Source organism: Pleurodeles waltl, chromosome 12, assembly GCF_031143425.1.
Source record: "Pleurodeles waltl isolate 20211129_DDA chromosome 12, aPleWal1.hap1.20221129, whole genome shotgun sequence".
NCBI classification, from domain to species: domain Eukaryota; kingdom Metazoa; phylum Chordata; class Amphibia; order Caudata; family Salamandridae; genus Pleurodeles; species Pleurodeles waltl.
This window is the reverse complement of record NC_090451.1, coordinates 553,506,406-553,525,041: the sequence shown is the minus strand read 5'-3', so window position 1 is coordinate 553,525,041 and position 18,636 is coordinate 553,506,406. Positions and strand designations below refer to the sequence as shown.

General features: G+C 49.1%; 13 non-coding genes across 13 annotated transcripts; all 13 read right to left on the bottom strand.

Annotated features, from left to right (window-relative positions):
- Nucleotides 1-481: 481 nt before the first annotated feature.
- LOC138268759 (U5 spliceosomal RNA) lies at nucleotides 482-597 on the bottom strand. Its single transcript, XR_011200061.1, has one exon. It is a non-coding gene; the product is annotated as a U5 spliceosomal RNA (small nuclear RNA).
- A 1,282-nt stretch (nucleotides 598-1,879) lies between these two features.
- LOC138268816 (U5 spliceosomal RNA) lies at nucleotides 1,880-1,995 on the bottom strand. The gene has a single exon (XR_011200115.1). It is a non-coding gene; the product is annotated as a U5 spliceosomal RNA (small nuclear RNA).
- A 1,282-nt stretch (nucleotides 1,996-3,277) lies between these two features.
- Nucleotides 3,278-3,393, bottom strand: LOC138268798 (U5 spliceosomal RNA). Its single transcript, XR_011200097.1, has one exon. It is a non-coding gene; the product is annotated as a U5 spliceosomal RNA (small nuclear RNA).
- Nucleotides 3,394-4,676: 1,283 nt separating this feature from the next.
- LOC138268854 (U5 spliceosomal RNA) lies at nucleotides 4,677-4,792 on the bottom strand. Its single transcript, XR_011200152.1, has one exon. It is a non-coding gene; the product is annotated as a U5 spliceosomal RNA (small nuclear RNA).
- A 1,283-nt stretch (nucleotides 4,793-6,075) lies between these two features.
- On the bottom strand, nucleotides 6,076-6,191 carry LOC138268815 (U5 spliceosomal RNA). Its single transcript, XR_011200114.1, has one exon. It is a non-coding gene; the product is annotated as a U5 spliceosomal RNA (small nuclear RNA).
- Nucleotides 6,192-7,474: 1,283 nt separating this feature from the next.
- LOC138268810 (U5 spliceosomal RNA) lies at nucleotides 7,475-7,590 on the bottom strand. Its single transcript, XR_011200109.1, has one exon. It is a non-coding gene; the product is annotated as a U5 spliceosomal RNA (small nuclear RNA).
- Nucleotides 7,591-8,873: 1,283 nt separating this feature from the next.
- LOC138268947 (U5 spliceosomal RNA) lies at nucleotides 8,874-8,989 on the bottom strand. Its single transcript, XR_011200231.1, has one exon. It is a non-coding gene; the product is annotated as a U5 spliceosomal RNA (small nuclear RNA).
- Nucleotides 8,990-10,272: 1,283 nt separating this feature from the next.
- On the bottom strand, nucleotides 10,273-10,388 carry LOC138268797 (U5 spliceosomal RNA). Its single transcript, XR_011200096.1, has one exon. It is a non-coding gene; the product is annotated as a U5 spliceosomal RNA (small nuclear RNA).
- Nucleotides 10,389-11,672: 1,284 nt separating this feature from the next.
- Nucleotides 11,673-11,788, bottom strand: LOC138268853 (U5 spliceosomal RNA). Its single transcript, XR_011200151.1, has one exon. It is a non-coding gene; the product is annotated as a U5 spliceosomal RNA (small nuclear RNA).
- A 1,283-nt stretch (nucleotides 11,789-13,071) lies between these two features.
- LOC138268814 (U5 spliceosomal RNA) lies at nucleotides 13,072-13,187 on the bottom strand. Its single transcript, XR_011200113.1, has one exon. It is a non-coding gene; the product is annotated as a U5 spliceosomal RNA (small nuclear RNA).
- A 1,282-nt stretch (nucleotides 13,188-14,469) lies between these two features.
- On the bottom strand, nucleotides 14,470-14,585 carry LOC138268796 (U5 spliceosomal RNA). The gene has a single exon (XR_011200095.1). It is a non-coding gene; the product is annotated as a U5 spliceosomal RNA (small nuclear RNA).
- A 1,283-nt stretch (nucleotides 14,586-15,868) lies between these two features.
- Nucleotides 15,869-15,984, bottom strand: LOC138268852 (U5 spliceosomal RNA). The gene has a single exon (XR_011200150.1). It is a non-coding gene; the product is annotated as a U5 spliceosomal RNA (small nuclear RNA).
- A 1,283-nt stretch (nucleotides 15,985-17,267) lies between these two features.
- Nucleotides 17,268-17,383, bottom strand: LOC138268850 (U5 spliceosomal RNA). The gene has a single exon (XR_011200148.1). It is a non-coding gene; the product is annotated as a U5 spliceosomal RNA (small nuclear RNA).
- Nucleotides 17,384-18,636: the final 1,253 nt, after the last annotated feature.

Below are 18,636 nucleotides of genomic sequence, written 5' to 3'. Positions count from 1 at the left end.
CTAGCTGAGCCTGAATCTAAAAGGATCTAGCTAGCTAGGCCAGAGTCACAAGCCAGACATCTCCTTTCAAAAGAACCTGAGAGGGAGCCAGCCCAGGACTAGCCATCTTTACACCTCCCAAGGTACCCAGAACTAGCCTCCTGTATACCTCCAGGGGCACCAATAACGGGCAAGCCTTATGAAAAGCACAGCCTGAGTGTTGGTGGCCACCTGTGAAAAGTAGGGTGACCCCTGGCCTGCTGGCAGCAGAGATGTTGGGAGCAGAGACAATCTAATGCCTGCTGTTGTGATGATTCAAGACAGCCAAGAAAAGCGGCCTCACGCTCCACAGAAATTCTTTCCCATGAGCCACCTGGCCTATGCAAATGAGTAGACAGCAGGCCTCAGAACAAAACACCAACTTCCTCTCGCAAAGGAAACAGCAGACAGCCCACAGGTGTACCCCAACTGCTAGCACTTTTGTCTTCAACAAACAATAAACAGCCTCACCTGTGGCAAGGCCTCAAAAAATTGAATGAAACTCGTAAACGTTCCTCTCCACGGAAATCTTTAGTAAAAGGCAAAAGATTTATTCGTTTTGAAGAGAAACCCGAGTGTGTTACAAGCTGAGCCTAGCAGGGCATGTGGCGCCACAAACAGAGACTCTGCCATTGCGAGGGCGAGGGTCCGAGAGGTGGTTTTTTCGTCCTACTTAACAGGGCAAGAACCACAGGGGAAAGCAAAACAGCCCAAAAGTTCAAGGTCCTGCTTCAAGTAGAGAAAGAAAAAATGGTGGACCGTTTTCATAGTTCTGTCTGGGCATATGCAAATTTCGGTGGCACTCGCCTCAGCTGATTGGCCAGGGTGAGTCTGCTGGGCAGGGAAAACGGAAAGCTGGAGGCAGGCTGTAAGTGAAGTGGGCGAGCAGGGAAACGTTTTTCTATAGATTGTGTGTATTGAATGCCACTGATGCCACAGTAAGGCTTTGCAGCGCTAATAGTATTCCCATTAGACACCACCCAGGTAGGCAGCAGCAGGCAGGTGCAAATAAGGGAATACCGAGCAGAAGCTGAGGTATCAATGGTAAATGCTGGCTTTTTTTCTCCCTGCAATGCTTTCCTGACACGGTTATCTTCTGGTAGATTTTGCCAGACATTTGTGTGCAGTGTTAAAGCAATTAGACAGAATGTTGAACCGAGATCTGCTGCAAAAGAATGCTGCTTACCTTCCCATGGCCTCAGAGGCAGCACACTTTAAAGCTGCTCGGCCTGCCTGTATCACTATCCCATTCGGTTGGAGTCACTCTCTGGGCCTTTTGTCTCCATGATAATTTACCCTTTCCTGCACTAACCATCCCATCCAAATGCAGTGGGCCACCACCATGCTCCAGAGCATGTCATGTGCTTTCTGGCACATCCTCTAGCTGAGCCTGAATCTAAAAGAATCTAGCTAGCTAGGGCAGAGTCACAAGCCAGACACCTCCTTTCAAAAGAATCTGAGAGGGAGCCAGCCCAGGACTAGCCATCTTTACACCTCCCAAGGTACCCAGAACTAGCCTCCTGTATACCTCCAGGGGCACCAATAAGGGGCAAGCCCTATGAAAAGCACAGCCTGAGTGTTGGTGGCCACCTGTGAAAAGTAGGGTGACCCCTGGCCTGCTGGCAGCAGAGATGTTGGGAGCAGAGACAATCTAATGCCTGCTGTTGTGATGATTCAAGACAGCCAAGAAAAGCGGCCTCACGCTCCGCAGAAATTCTTTCCCATGAGCCACCTGGCCTATGCAAATGAGTAGACAGCAGGCCTCAGAACAAAACACCAACTTCCTCTCGCAAAGGAAACAGCAGACAGCCCACAGGTGTACCCCAACTGCTAGCACTTTTGTCTTCAACAAACAATAAACAGCCTCACCTGTGGCAAGGCCTCAAAAAATTGAATGAAACTCGTAAACGTTCCTCTCCACGGAAATCTTTAGTAAAAGGCGAAAAATGTATTCGTTTTGAAGAGAAACCCGAGTGTGTTACAAGCTAAGCCTAGCAGGGCATGTGGCGCCACAAACAGAGACTCTGCCATTGCGAGGGCGAGGGTCCGAGAGGTGGTTTTTTTGTCCTACTTAACAGGGCAAGAACCAGAGGGGAAAGCAAAACAGCCCAAAAGTTCAAGGTCCTGCTTCAAGTAGAGAAAGAAAAAATGGTGGACCGTTTTCAGAGTTCTGTCTGGGCATATGCAAATTTCGGTGGCACTCGCCTCAGCTGATTGGCCAGGGTGAGTCTGCTGGGCAGGGAAAACGGAAAGCTGGAGGCAGGCTGTAAGTGAAGTGGGCGAGCAGGGAAACGTTTTTCTATAGATTGTGTGTATTGAATGCCACTGATGCCACAGTAAGGCTTTGCAGCGCTAATAGTATTCCCATTAGACACCACCCAGGTACGCAGCAGCAGGCAGGTGCAAATAAGGGAATACCGAGTAGAAGCTGAGGTATCAATGGTAAATGCTGGCTTTTTTTCTCCCTGCAATGCTTTCCTGACACGGTTATCTTCTGGTAGATTTTGCCAGACATTTGTGTGCAGTGTTAAAGCAATTAGACAGAATGTTGAACCCAGTTCTGCTGCAAAAGAGTGCTGCTTACCTTCCCATGGCCTCAGAGGCAGCACACTTTAAAGCAGCTCGGCCTGCCTGTATCACTATCCCTTTCGGTTGGAGTCACTCTCTGGGCCTTTTGTCTCCATGATAATTTACCCTTTCCTGCACTAACCATCCCATCCAAATGCAGTGGGCCACCACCATGCTCCAGAACATGTCATGTGCTTTCTGGCACATCCTCTAGCTGAGCCTGAATCTAAAAGGATCTAGCTAGCTAGGCCAGAGTCACAAGCCAGACACCTCCTTTAAATAGAATCTGAGAGGGAGCCAGCCCAGGACTAGTCATCTTTACATCTCCCAAGGTACCCAGAACTAGCCTCCTGTATACCTCCAGGGGCACCAATAACAGGCAAGCCCTATGAAAAGCACAGCCTGAGTGTTGGTGGCCACCTGTGAAAAGTAGGGTGACCCCTGGCCTGCTGGCAGCAGAGATGTTGGGAGCAGAGACAATCTAATCCCTGCTGTTGTGATGATTCAAGACAGCCAAGAAAAGCGGCCTCACGCTCCACAGAAATTCTTTCCCATGAGCCACCTGGCCTATGCAAATGAGTAGACAGCAGGCCTCAGAACAAAACACCAACTTCCTCTCGCAAAGGAAACAGCAGACAGCCCACAGGTGTACCCCAACTGCTAGCACTTTTGTCTTCAACAAACAATAAACAGCCTCACCTGTGGCAAGGCCTCAAAAAATTGAATGAAACTCGTAAACGTTCCTCTCCACGGAAATCTTTAGTAAAAAGCAAAAGATTTATTCGTTTTGAAGAGAAACCCGAGTGTGTTACAAGCAGAGCCTAGCAGGGCATGTGGCGCCACAAACAGAGACCCTGCCATTGCGAGGGCGAGGGTCCAAGAGGTGTTTTTTTCGTCCTACTTAACAGGGCAAGAACCAGAGGGGAAAGCAAAACAGCCCAAAAGTTCAAGGCCCCTGCTTCAAGTAGAGAAAGAAAAAATGGTGGACCGTTTTCAGAGTTCTGTCTGGGCATATGCAAATTTCGGTGGCACTCGCCTCAGCTGATTGGCCAGGGTGAGTCTGCTGGGCAGGGAAAACGGAAAGCTGGAGGCAGGCTGTAAGTGAAGTGGGCGAGCAGGGAAACGTTTTTCTATAGATTGTGTGTATTGAATGCCACTGATGCCACAGTAAGGCTTTGCAGCACTAATAGTATTCCCATTAGACACCACCCAGGTACGCAGCAGCAGGCAGGTTCAAATAAGGGAATACCGAGCAGAAGCTGAGGTATCAATGGTAAATGCTGGCTTTTTTTCTCCCTGCAATGCTTTCCTGACACGGTTATCTTCTGGTAGATTTTGCCAGACATTTGTGTGCAGTGTTAAAGCAATTAGACAGAATGTTGAACCCAGTTCTGCTGCAAAAGAGTGCTGCTTACCTTCCCATGGCCTCAGAGGCAGCACACTTTAAAGCAGCTCGGCCTGCCTGTATCACTATCAATTTCGGTTGGAGTCACTCTCTGGGCCTTTTGTCTCCATGATAATTTACCCTTTCCTGCACTAACCATCCCATCCAAATGCAGTGGGCCACCACCATGCTTCAAAAAATGTCATGTGCTTTCTGGCACATCCTCTAGCTGAGCCTGAATCTAAAAGGATCTAGCTAGCTAGGCCAGAGTCACAAGCCAGACACCTCCTTTCAAAGGAATCTGAGAGGGAACAAGCCCAGAACTAGCCATCTTTACACCTGCCAAGGTACCCAGAACTAGCCTCCTGTATACCTCCAGGGGCACCAATAACGGGAAAGCCCTATGAAAAGCACAGCCTGAGTGTTGGTGGCCACCTGTGAAAAGTAGGGTGACCCCTGGCCTGCTGGCAGTAGAGATGTTGGGAGCAGAGACAATCTAATGCCTGCTGTTGTGATGATTCAAGACAGCCAAGAAAAGCGGCCTCACGCTCCGCAGAAATTCTTTCCCATGAGCCACCTGGCCTATGCAAATGAGTAGACAGCAGGCCTCAGAACAAAACACCAACTTCCTCTCGCAAAGGAAACAGCAGACAGCCCACAGGTGTACCCCAACTGCTAGCACTTTTGTCTTCAACAAACAATAAACAGCCTCACCTGTGGCAAGGCCTCAAAAAATTGAATGAAACTCGTAAACGTTCCGCTCCACGGAAATCTTTAGTAAAAGGCAACAGATTTATTCGTTTTGAAGAGAAACCCGAGTGTGTTACAAGCTGAGGCTAGCAGGGCATGTGGCGCCACAAACAAAGACTCTGCCATTGCGAGGGCGAGGGTCCGTGAGGTGGTTTTTTTGTCCTACTTAACAGGGCAAGAACCAGAGGGGAAAGCAAAACAGCCCAAAAGTTCAAGGCCCCTGCTTCAAGTAGAGAAAGAAAAAATGGTGGACCGTTTTCATAGTTCTGTCTGGGCATATGCAAATTTCGGTGGCACTCGCCTCAGCTGATTGGCCAGGGTGAGTCTGCTGGGCAGGGAAAACGGAAAGCTGGAGGCAGGCTGTAAGTGAAGTGGGCGAGCAGGGAAACGTTTTTCTATAGATTGTGTGTATTGAATGCCACTGATGCCACAGTAAGGCTTTGCAGCGCTAATAGTATTCCCATTAGACACCACCCAGGTAGGCAGCAGCAGGCAGGTGCAAATAAGGGAATACCGAGCAGAAGCTGAGGTATCAATGGTAAATGCTGGCTTTTTTTCTCCCTGCAATGCTTTCCTGACACGGTTATCTTCTGGTAGATTTTGCCAGACATTTGTGTGCAGTGTTAAAGCAATTAGACAGAATGTTGAACCGAGATCTGCTGCAAAAGAATGCTGCTTACCTTCCCATGGCCTCAGAGGCAGCACACTTTAAAGCTGCTCGGCCTGCCTGTATCACTATCCCATTCGGTTGGAGTCACTCTCTGGGCCTTTTGTCTCCATGATAATTTACCCTTTCCTGCACTAACCATCCCATCCAAATGCAGTGGGCCACCACCATGCTCCAGAGCATGTCATGTGCTTTCTGGCACATCCTCTAGCTGAGCCTGAATCTAAAAGAATCTAGCTAGCTAGGGCAGAGTCACAAGCCAGACACCTCCTTTCAAAAGAATCTGAGAGGGAGCCAGCCCAGGACTAGCCATCTTTACACCTCCCAAGGTACCCAGAACTAGCCTCCTGTATACCTCCAGGGGCACCAATAAGGGGCAAGCCCTATGAAAAGCACAGCCTGAGTGTTGGTGGCCACCTGTGAAAAGTAGGGTGATCCCTGGCCTGCTGGCAGCAGAGATGTTGGGAGCAGAGACAATCTAATGCCTGCTGTTGTGATGATTCAAGACAGCCAAGAAAAGCGGCCTCACGCTCCGCAGAAATTCTTTCCCATGAGCCACCTGGCCTATGCAAATGAGTAGACAGCAGGCCTCAGAACAAAACACCAACTTCCTCTCGCAAAGGAAACAGCAGACAGCCCACAGGTGTACCCCAACTGCTAGCACTTTTGTCTTCAACAAACAATAAACAGCCTCACCTGTGGCAAGGCCTCAAAAAATTGAATGAAACTCGTAAACGTTCCTCTCCACGGAAATCTTTAGTAAAAGGCGAAAAATGTATTCGTTTTGAAGAGAAACCCGAGTGTGTTACAAGCTAAGCCTAGCAGGGCATGTGGCGCCACAAACAGAGACTCTGCCATTGCGAGGGCGAGGGTCCGAGAGGTGGTTTTTTTGTCCTACTTAACAGGGCAAGAACCAGAGGGGAAAGCAAAACAGCCCAAAAGTTCAAGGCCCCTGCTTCAAGTAGAGAAAGAAAAAATGGTGGACCGTTTTCATAGTTCTGTCTGGGCATATGCAAATTTCGGTGGCACTCGCCTCAGCTGATTGGCCAGGGTGAGTCTGCTGGGCAGGGAAAACGGAAAGCTGGAGGCAGGCTGTAAGTGAAGTGGGCGAGCAGGGAAACGTTTTTCTATAGATTGTGTGTATTGAATGCCACTGATGCCACAGTAAGGCTTTGCAGCGCTAATAGTATTCCCATTAGACACCACCCAGGTAGGCAGCAGCAGGCAGGTGCAAATAAGGGAATACCGAGCAGAAGCTGAGGTATCAATGGTAAATGCTGGCTTTTTTTCTCCCTGCAATGCTTTCCTGACACGGTTATCTTCTGGTAGATTTTGCCAGACATTTGTGTGCAGTGTTAAAGCAATTAGACAGAATGTTGAACCGAGATCTGCTTCAAAAGAGTGCTGCTTACCTTCCCATGGCCTCAGAGGCAGCACACTTTAAAGCAGCTCGGCCTGCCTGTATCACTATCCCTTTCGGTTGGAGTCACTCTCTGGGCCTTTTGTCTCCATGATAATTTACCCTTTCCTGCACTAACCATCCCATCCAAATGCAGTGGGCCACCACCATGCTCCAGAACATGTCATGTGCTTTCTGGCACATCCTCTAGCTGAGCCTGAATATAAAAGAATCTAGCTAGCTAGGCCAGAGTCACAAGCTAGACACCTCCTTTCAAAAGAATCTGAGAGGGAGCCAGCCCAGGACTAGCCATCTTTACACCTCCCAAGGTACCCAGAACTAGCCTCCTGTATACCTCCAGGGGCACCAATAACAGGCAAGCCTTATGCAAAGCACAGCCTGAGTGTTGGTGGCCACCTGTGAAAAGTAGGGTGACCCCTGGCCTGCTGGCAGCAGAGATGTTGGGAGCAGAGACAATCTAATGCCTGCTGTTGTGATGATTCAAGACAACCAAGAAAAGCGGCCTCACGCTCCACAGAAATTCTTTCCCATGAGCCACCTGGCCTATGCAAATGAGTAGACAGCAGGCCTCAGAACAAAACACCAACTTCCTCTCGCAAAGGAAACAGCAGACAGCCCACAGGTGTACCCCAACTGCTAGCACTTTTGTCTTCAACAAACAATAAACAGCCTCACCTGTGGCAAGACCTCAAAAAATTGAATGAAACTCGTAAACATTCCTCTCCACGGAAATCTTTAGTAAAAGGCGAAAGATTTATTCATTTTGAAGAGAAACCCGAGTGTGTTACAAGCTGAGCCCAGCAGGGCATGTGGCGCCACAAACAGAGACCCTGTCATTGCGAGGGCGAGGGTCCAAGAGGTGGTTTTTTCGTCCTACTTAACAGGGCAAGAACCACAGGGGAAAGCAAAACAGCCCAAACGTTCAAGGCCCCTGCTTCAAGTAGAGAAAGAAAAAATGGTGGACTGTTTTCAGAGTTCTGTCTGGGCATATGCAAATTTCGGTGGCACTCGCCTCAGCTGATTGGCCAGGGTGAGTCTGCTGGGCAGGGAAAACAGAAAGCTGGAGGCAGGCTGTAAGTGAAGTGGGCGAGCAGGGAAACGTTTTTCTATAGATTGTGTGTATTGAATGCCACTGATGCCACAGTAAGGCTTTGCAGCGCTAATAGTATTCCCATTAGACACCACCCAGGTACGCAGCAGCAGGCAGGTTCAAATAAGGGAATACCGAGCAGAAGCTGAGGTATCAATGGTAAATGCTGGCTTTTTTTCTCCCTGCAATGCTTTCCTGACACGGTTATCTTCTGGTAGATTTTGCCAGACATTTGTGTGCAGTGTTAAAGCAATTAGACAGAATGTTGAACCCAGTTCTGCTGCAAAAGAGTGCTGCTTACCTTCCCATGGCCTCAGAGGCAGCCCACTTTAAAGCAGCTCGGCCTGCCTGTATCACTATCCCTTTCGGTTGGAGTCACTCTCTGGGCCTTTTGTCTCCATGATAATTTACCCTTTCCTGCACTAACCATCCCATCCAAATGCAGTGGGCCACCACCATGCTCCAGAAAATGTCATGTGCTATCTGGCACATCCTCTAGCTGAGCCTGAATCTAAAAGGATCTAGTTAGCTAAGCCAGAGTCACAAGCCAGACACCTCCTTTCAAAGGAATCTGAGAGGAAGCCAGCCCAGGCCTAGCCATCTTTACACCTCCCAAGGTACCCAGAACTAGCCTGCTGTATACCTCCAGGAGCACCAATAACAGGCAAGCCCTATGAAAAGCACAGCCTGAGTGTTGGTGGCCACCTGTGAAAAGTAGGGTGACTCCTGGCCTGCTGGCAGCAGAGATGTTGGGAGCAGAGACAATCTAATGCCTGCTGTTGTGATGATTCAAGACAGCCAAAAAAAGCGGCCTCACGCTCCGCAGAAATTCTTTCCCATGAGCCACCTGGCCTATGCAAATGAGTAGACAGCAGGCCTCAGAACAAAACACCAACTTCTTCTCGCAAAGAAAACAGCAGACAGCCCACAGGTGTACCCCAACTGCTAGCACTTTTGTCTTCAACAAACAATAAACAGCCTCACCTGTGGCAAGGCCTCAAAAAATTGAATGAAACTCGTAAACGTTCCTCTCCACGGAAATCTTTAGTAAAAGGCGAAAGATTTATTCGTTTTGAAGAGAAACCCGAGTGTGTTACAAGCTGAGCCTAGCAGGGCATGTGGCGCCACAAACAGAGACCCTGCCATTGCGAGGGCGAGGGTCCGAGAGGTGGTTTTTTCGTCCTACTTAACAGGGCAAGAACCACAGGGGAGAGCTAAACAGCCCAAACGTTCAAGGCCCCTGCTTCAAGTAGAGAAAGAAAAAATGGTGGACCGTTTTCAGGGTTCTGTCTGGGCATATGCAAATTTCGGTGGCACTCGCCTCAGCTGATTGGCCAGGGTGAGTCTGCTGGGCAGGGAAAACGGAAAGCTGGAGGCAGGCTGTAATTGAAGTGGGCGAGCAGGGAAACGTTTTTCTATAGATTGTGTGTATTGAATGCCACTGATGCCACAGTAAGGCTTTGCAGCGCTAATAGTATTCCCATTAGACACCACCCAGGTACGCAGCAGCAGGCAGGTGCAAATAAGGGAATACCGAGTAGAAGCTGAGGTATCAATGGTAAATGCTGGCTTTTTTTCTCCCTGCAATGCTTTCCTGACACGGTTATCTTCTGGTAGATTTTGCCAGACATTTGTGTGCAGTGTTAAAGCAATTAGACAGAATGTTGAACCCAGTTCTGCTGCAAAAGAGTGCTGCTTACCTTCCCATGGCCTCAGAGGCAGCACACTTTAAAGCAGCTCGGCCTGCCTGTATCACTATCCCTTTCGGTTGGAGTCACTCTCTGGGCCTTTTGTCTCCATGATAATTTACCCTTTCCTGCACTAACCATCCCATCCAAATGCAGTGGGCCACCACCATGCTCCAGAACATGTCATGTGCTTTCTGGCACATCCTCTAGCTGAGCCTGAATCTAAAAGGATCTAGCTAGCTAGGCCAGAGTCACAAGCCAGACACCTCCTTTAAATAGAATCTGAGAGGGAGCCAGCCCAGGACTAGTCATCTTTACACCTCCCAAGGTACCCAGAACTAGCCTCCTGTATACCTCCAGGGGCACCAATAACAGGCAAGCCCTATGAAAAGCACAGCCTGAGTGTTGGTGGCCACCTGTGAAAAGTAGGGTGACCCCTGGCCTGCTGGCAGCAGAGATGTTGGGAGCAGAGACAATCTAATCCCTGCTGTTGTGATGATTCAAGACAGCCAAGAAAAGCGGCCTCACGCTCCACAGAAATTCTTTCCCATGAGCCACCTGGCCTATGCAAATGAGTAGACAGCAGGCCTCAGAACAAAACACCAACTTCCTCTCGCAAAGGAAACAGCAGACAGCCCACAGGTGTACCCCAACTGCTAGCACTTTTGTCTTCAACAAACAATAAACAGCCTCACCTGTGGCAAGGCCTCAAAAAATTGAATGAAACTCGTAAACGTTCCTCTCCACGGAAATCTTTAGTAAAAAGCAAAAGATTTATTCGTTTTGAAGAGAAACCCGAGTGTGTTACAAGCAGAGCCTAGCAGGGCATGTGGCGCCACAAACAGAGACCCTGCCATTGCGAGGGCGAGGGTCCAAGAGGTGTTTTTTTCGTCCTACTTAACAGGGCAAGAACCAGAGGGGAAAGCAAAACAGCCCAAAAGTTCAAGGCCCCTGCTTCAAGTAGAGAAAGAAAAAATGGTGGACCGTTTTCAGAGTTCTGTCTGGGCATATGCAAATTTCGGTGGCACTCGCCTCAGCTGATTGGCCAGGGTGAGTCTGCTGGGCAGGGAAAACGGAAAGCTGGAGGCAGGCTGTAAGTGAAGTGGGCGAGCAGGGAAACGTTTTTCTATAGATTGTGTGTATTGAATGCCACTGATGCCACAGTAAGGCTTTGCAGCACTAATAGTATTCCCATTAGACACCACCCAGGTACGCAGCAGCAGGCAGGTTCAAATAAGGGAATACCGAGCAGAAGCTGAGGTATCAATGGTAAATGCTGGCTTTTTTTTCTCCCTGCAATGCTTTCCTGACACGGTTATCTTCTGGTAGATTTTGCCAGACATTTGTGTGCAGTGTTAAAGCAATTAGACAGAATGTTGAACCCAGTTCTGCTGCAAAAGAGTGCTGCTTACCTTCCCATGGCCTCAGAGGCAGCACACTTTAAAGCAGCTCGGCCTGCCTGTATCACTATCAATTTCGGTTGGAGTCACTCTCTGGGCCTTTTGTCTCCATGATAATTTACCCTTTCCTGCACTAACCATCCCATCCAAATGCAGTGGGCCACCACCATGCTTCAAAAAATGTCATGTGCTTTCTGGCACATCCTCTAGCTGAGCCTGAATCTAAAAGGATCTAGCTAGCTAGGCCAGAGTCACAAGCCAGACACCTCCTTTCAAAGGAATCTGAGAGGGAGCCAGCCCAGAACTAGCCATCTTTACACCTGCCAAGGTACCCAGAACTAGCCTCCTGTATACCTCCAGGGGCACCAATAACGGGAAAGCCCTATGAAAAGCACAGCCTGAGTGTTGGTGGCCACCTGTGAAAAGTAGGGTGACCCCTGGCCTGCTGGCAGTAGAGATGTTGGGAGCAGAGACAATCTAATGCCTGCTGTTGTGATGATTCAAGACAGCCAAGAAAAGCGGCCTCACGCTCCGCAGAAATTCTTTCCCATGAGCCACCTGGCCTATGCAAATGAGTAGACAGCAGGCCTCAGAACAAAACACCAACTTCCTCTCGCAAAGGAAACAGCAGACAGCCCACAGGTGTACCCCAACTGCTAGCACTTTTGTCTTCAACAAACAATAAACAGCCTCACCTGTGGCAAGGCCTCAAAAAATTGAATGAAACTCGTAAACGTTCCGCTCCACGGAAATCTTTAGTAAAAGGCAACAGATTTATTCGTTTTGAAGAGAAACCCGAGTGTGTTACAAGCTGAGGCTAGCAGGGCATGTGGCGCCACAAACAAAGACTCTGCCATTGCGAGGGCGAGGGTCCGTGAGGTGGTTTTTTTGTCCTACTTAACAGGGCAAGAACCAGAGGGGAAAGCAAAACAGCCCAAAAGTTCAAGGCCCCTGCTTCAAGTAGAGAAAGAAAAAATGGTGGACCGTTTTCATAGTTCTGTCTGGGCATATGCAAATTTCGGTGGCACTCGCCTCAGCTGATTGGCCAGGGTGAGTCTGCTGGGCAGGGAAAACGGAAAGCTGGAGGCAGGCTGTAAGTGAAGTGGGCGAGCAGGGAAACGTTTTTCTATAGATTGTGTGTATTGAATGCCACTGATGCCACAGTAAGGCTTTGCAGCGCTAATAGTATTCCCATTAGACACCACCCAGGTAGGCAGCAGCAGGCAGGTGCAAATAAGGGAATACCGAGCAGAAGCTGAGGTATCAATGGTAAATGCTGGCTTTTTTTCTCCCTGCAATGCTTTCCTGACACGGTTATCTTCTGGTAGATTTTGCCAGACATTTGTGTGCAGTGTTAAAGCAATTAGACAGAATGTTGAACCGAGATCTGCTGCAAAAGAATGCTGCTTACCTTCCCATGGCCTCAGAGGCAGCACACTTTAAAGCTGCTCGGCCTGCCTGTATCACTATCCCATTCGGTTGGAGTCACTCTCTGGGCCTTTTGTCTCCATGATAATTTACCCTTTCCTGCACTAACCATCCCATCCAAATGCAGTGGGCCACCACCATGCTCCAGAGCATGTCATGTGCTTTCTGGCACATCCTCTAGCTGAGCCTGAATCTAAAAGAATCTAGCTAGCTAGGGCAGAGTCACAAGCCAGACACCTCCTTTCAAAAGAATCTGAGAGGGAGCCAGCCCAGGACTAGCCATCTTTACACCTCCCAAGGTACCCAGAACTAGCCTCCTGTATACCTCCAGGGGCACCAATAAGGGGCAAGCCCTATGAAAAGCACAGCCTGAGTGTTGGTGGCCACCTGTGAAAAGTAGGGTGACCCCTGGCCTGCTGGCAGCAGAGATGTTGGGAGCAGAGACAATCTAATGCCTGCTGTTGTGATGATTCAAGACAGCCAAGAAAAGCGGCCTCACGCTCCGCAGAAATTCTTTCCCATGAGCCACCTGGCCTATGCAAATGAGTAGACAGCAGGCCTCAGAACAAAACACCAACTTCCTCTCGCAAAGGAAACAGCAGACAGCCCACAGGTGTACCCCAACTGCTAGCACTTTTGTCTTCAACAAACAATAAACAGCCTCACCTGTGGCAAGGCCTCAAAAAATTGAATGAAACTCGTAAACGTTCCTCTCCACGGAAATCTTTAGTAAAAGGCGAAAAATGTATTCGTTTTGAAGAGAAACCCGAGTGTGTTACAAGCTAAGCCTAGCAGGGCATGTGGCGCCACAAACAGAGACTCTGCCATTGCGAGGGCGAGGGTCCGAGAGGTGGTTTTTTTGTCCTACTTAACAGGGCAAGAACCAGAGGGGAAAGCAAAACAGCCCAAAAGTTCAAGGTCCTGCTTCAAGTAGAGAAAGAAAAAATGGTGGACCGTTTTCAGAGTTCTGTCTGGGCATATGCAAATTTCGGTGGCACTCGCCTCAGCTGATTGGCCAGGGTGAGTCTGCTGGGCAGGGAAAACGGAAAGCTGGAGGCAGGCTGTAAGTGAAGTGGGCGAGCAGGGAAACGTTTTTCTATAGATTGTGTGTATTGAATGCCACTGATGCCACAGTAAGGCTTTGCAGCGCTAATAGTATTCCCATTAGACACCACCCAGGTACGCAGCAGCAGGCAGGTGCAAATAAGGGAATACCGAGTAGAAGCTGAGGTATCAATGGTAAATGCTGGCTTTTTTTCTCCCTGCAATGCTTTCCTGACACGGTTATCTTCTGGTAGATTTTGCCAGACATTTGTGTGCAGTGTTAAAGCAATTAGACAGAATGTTGAACCCAGTTCTGCTGCAAAAGAGTGCTGCTTACCTTCCCATGGCCTCAGAGGCAGCACACTTTAAAGCAGCTCGGCCTGCCTGTATCACTATCCCTTTCGGTTGGAGTCACTCTCTGGGCCTTTTGTCTCCATGATAATTTACCCTTTCCTGCACTAACCATCCCATCCAAATGCAGTGGGCCACCACCATGCTCCAGAACATGTCATGTGCTTTCTGGCACATCCTCTAGCTGAGCCTGAATCTAAAAGGATCTAGCTAGCTAGGCCAGAGTCACAAGCCAGACACCTCCTTTAAATAGAATCTGAGAGGGAGCCAGCCCAGGACTAGTCATCTTTACACCTCCCAAGGTACCCAGAACTAGCCTCCTGTATACCTCCAGGGGCACCAATAACAGGCAAGCCCTATGAAAAGCACAGCCTGAGTGTTGGTGGCCACCTGTGAAAAGTAGGGTGACCCCTGGCCTGCTGGCAGCAGAGATGTTGGGAGCAGAGACAATCTAATCCCTGCTGTTGTGATGATTCAAGACAGCCAAGAAAAGCGGCCTCACGCTCCACAGAAATTCTTTCCCATGAGCCACCTGGCCTATGCAAATGAGTAGACAGCAGGCCTCAGAACAAAACACCAACTTCCTCTCGCAAAGGAAACAACAGACAGCCCACAGGTGTACCCCAACTGCTAGCACTTTTGTCTTCAACAAACAATAAACAGCCTCACCTGTGGCAAGGCCTCAAAAAATTGAATGAAACTCGTAAACGTTCCTCTCCACGGAAATCTTTAGTAAAAAGCAAAAGATTTATTCGTTTTGAAGAGAAACCCGAGTGTGTTACAAGCAGAGCCTAGCAGGGCATGTGGCGCCACAAACAGAGACCCTGCCATTGCGAGGGCGAGGGTCCAAGAGGTGTTTTTTTCGTCCTACTTAACAGGGCAAGAACCAGAGGGGAAAGCAAAACAGCCCAAAAGTTCAAGGCCCCTGCTTCAAGTAGAGAAAGAAAAAATGGTGGACCGTTTTCAGAGTTCTGTCTGGGCATATGCAAATTTCGGTGGCACTCGCCTCAGCTGATTGGCCAGGGTGAGTCTGCTAGGCAGGGAAAACGGAAAGCTGGAGGCAGGCTGTAAGTGAAGTGGGCGAGCAGGGAAACGTTTTTCTATAGATTGTGTGTATTGAATGCCACTGATGCCACAGTAAGGCTTTGCAGCACTAATAGTATTCCCATTAGACACCACCCAGGTACGCAGCAGCAGGCAGGTTCAAATAAGGGAATACCGAGCAGAAGCTGAGGTATCAATGGTAAATGCTGGCTTTTTTTCTCCCTGCAATGCTTTCCTGACACGGTTATCTTCTGGTAGATTTTGCCAGACATTTGTGTGCAGTGTTAAAGCAATTAGACAGAATGTTGAACCCAGTTCTGCTGCAAAAGAGTGCTGCTTACCTTCCCATGGCCTCAGAGGCAGCACACTTTAAAGCAGCTCGGCCTGCCTGTATCACTATCAATTTCGGTTGGAGTCACTCTCTGGGCCTTTTGTCTCCATGATAATTTACCCTTTCCTGCACTAACCATCCCATCCAAATGCAGTGGGCCACCACCATGCTTCAAAAAATGTCATGTGCTTTCTGGCACATCCTCTAGCTGAGCCTGAATCTAAAAGGATCTAGCTAGCTAGGCCAGAGTCACAAGCCAGACACCTCCTTTCAAAGGAATCTGAGAGGGAGCCAGCCCAGAACTAGCCATCTTTACACCTGCCAAGGTACCCAGAACTAGCCTCCTGTATACCTCCAGGGGCACCAATAACGGGAAAGCCCTATGAAAAGCACAGCCTGAGTGTTGGTGGCCACCTGTGAAAAGTAGGGTGACCCCTGGCCTGCTGGCAGTAGAGATGTTGGGAGCAGAGACAATCTAATGCCTGCTGTTGTGATGATTCAAGACAGCCAAGAAAAGCGGCCTCACGCTCCGCAGAAATTCTTTCCCATGAGCCACCTGGCCTATGCAAATGAGTAGACAGCAGGCCTCAGAACAAAACACCAACTTCCTCTCGCAAAGGAAACAGCAGACAGCCCACAGGTGTACCCCAACTGCTAGCACTTTTGTCTTCAACAAACAATAAACAGCCTCACCTGTGGCAAGGCCTCAAAAAATTGAATGAAACTCGTAAACGTTCCGCTCCACGGAAATCTTTAGTAAAAGGCAACAGATTTATTCGTTTTGAAGAGAAACCCGAGTGTGTTACAAGCTGAGGCTAGCAGGGCATGTGGCGCCACAAACAAAGACTCTGCCATTGCGAGGGCGAGGGTCCGTGAGGTGGTTTTTTTGTCCTACTTAACAGGGCAAGAACCAGAGGGGAAAGCAAAACAGCCCAAAAGTTCAAGGCCCCTGCTTCAAGTAGAGAAAGAAAAAATGGTGGACCGTTTTCATAGTTCTGTCTGGGCATATGCAAATTTCGGTGGCACTCGCCTCAGCTGATTGGCCAGGGTGAGTCTGCTGGGCAGGGAAAACGGAAAGCTGGAGGCAGGCTGTAAGTGAAGTGGGCGAGCAGGGAAACGTTTTTCTATAGATTGTGTGTATTGAATGCCACTGATGCCACAGTAAGGCTTTGCAGCGCTAATAGTATTCCCATTAGACACCACCCAGGTAGGCAGCAGCAGGCAGGTGCAAATAAGGGAATACCGAGCAGAAGCTGAGGTATCAATGGTAAATGCTGGCTTTTTTTCTCCCTGCAATGCTTTCCTGACACGGTTATCTTCTGGTAGATTTTGCCAGACATTTGTGTGCAGTGTTAAAGCAATTAGACAGAATGTTGAACCGAGATCTGCTGCAAAAGAATGCTGCTTACCTTCCCATGGCCTCAGAGGCAGCACACTTTAAAGCTGCTCGGCCTGCCTGTATCACTATCCCATTCGGTTGGAGTCACTCTCTGGGCCTTTTGTCTCCATGATAATTTACCCTTTCCTGCACTAACCATCCCATCCAAATGCAGTGGGCCACCACCATGCTCCAGAGCATGTCATGTGCTTTCTGGCACATCCTCTAGCTGAGCCTGAATCTAAAAGAATCTAGCTAGCTAGGGCAGAGTCACAAGCCAGACACCTCCTTTCAAAAGAATCTGAGAGGGAGCCAGTCCAGGACTAGCCATCTTTACACCTCCCAAGGTACCCAGAACTAGCCTCCTGTATACCTCCAGGGGCACCAATAAGGGGCAAGCCCTATGAAAAGCACAGCCTGAGTGTTGGTGGCCACCTGTGAAAAGTAGGGTGACCCCTGGCCTGCTGGCAGCAGAGATGTTGGGAGCAGAGACAATCTAATGCCTGCTGTTGTGATGATTCAAGACAGCCAAGAAAAGCGGCCTCACGCTCCGCAGAAATTCTTTCCCATGAGCCACCTGGCCTATGCAAATGAGTAGACAGCAGGCCTCAGAACAAAACACCAACTTCCTCTCGCAAAGGAAACAGCAGACAGCCCACAGGTGTACCCCAACTGCTAGCACTTTTGTCTTCAACAAACAATAAACAGCCTCACCTGTGGCAAGGCCTCAAAAAATTGAATGAAACTCGTAAACGTTCCTCTCCACGGAAATCTTTAGTAAAAGGCGAAAAATGTATTAGTTTTGAAGAGAAACCCGAGTGTGTTACAAGCTAAGCCTAGCAGGGCATGTGGCGCCACAAACAGAGACTCTGCCATTGCGAGGGCGAGGGTCCGAGAGGTGGTTTTTTTGTCCTACTTAACAGGGCAAGAACCAGAGGGGAAAGCAAAACAGCCCAAAAGTTCAAGGCCCCTGCTTCAAGTAGAGAAAGAAAAAATGGTGGACCGTTTTCATAGTTCTGTCTGGGCATATGCAAATTTCGGTGGCACTCGCCTCAGCTGATTGGCCAGGGTGAGTCTGCTGGGCAGGGAAAACGGAAAGCTGGAGGCAGGCTGTAAGTGAAGTGGGCGAGCAGGGAAACGTTTTTCTATAGATTGTGTGTATTGAATGCCACTGATGCCACAGTAAGGCTTTGCAGCGCTAATAGTATTCCCATTAGACACCACCCAGGTAGGCAGCAGCAGGCAGGTGCAAATAAGGGAATACCGAGCAGAAGCTGAGGTATCAATGGTAAATGCTGGCTTTTTTTCTCCCTGCAATGCTTTCCTGACACGGTTATCTTCTGGTAGATTTTGCCAGACATTTGTGTGCAGTGTTAAAGCAATTAGACAGAATGTTGAACCGAGATCTGCTTCAAAAGAGTGCTGCTTACCTTCCCATGGCCTCAGAGGCAGCACACTTTAAAGCTGCTCGGCCTGCCGGTATCACTATCCCTTTCGGTTGGAGTCACTCTCTGGGCCTTTTGTCTCCATGATAATTTACCCTTTCCTGCACTAACCATCCCATCCAAATGCAGTGGGCCACCACCATGCTCCAGAGCATGTCATGTGCTTTCTGGCACATCCTCTAGCTGAGCCTGAATCTAAAAGGATCTAGCTAGCTAGGGCAGAGTCACAAGCCAGACACCTCCTTTCAAAAGAATCTGAGAGGGAGCCAGCCCAGGACTAGCCATCTTTACACCTCCCAAGGTTCCCAGAACTAGCCTCCTGTATACCTCCAGGGGCACCAATAACGGGCAAGCCCTATGAAAAGCACAGCCTGAGTGTTGGTGGCCACCTGTGAAAAGTAGGGTGACCCCTGGCCTGCTGGCAGCAGAGATGTTGGGAGCAGAGACAATCTAATGCCTGCTGTTGTGATGATTCAAGACAGCCAAGAAAAGCGGCCTCACGCTCCGCAGAAATTCTTTCCCATGAGCCACCTGGCCTATGCAAATGAGTAGACAGCAGGCCTCAGAACAAAACACCAACTTCCTCTCGCAAAGGAAACAGCAGACAGCCCACAGGTGTACCCCAACTGC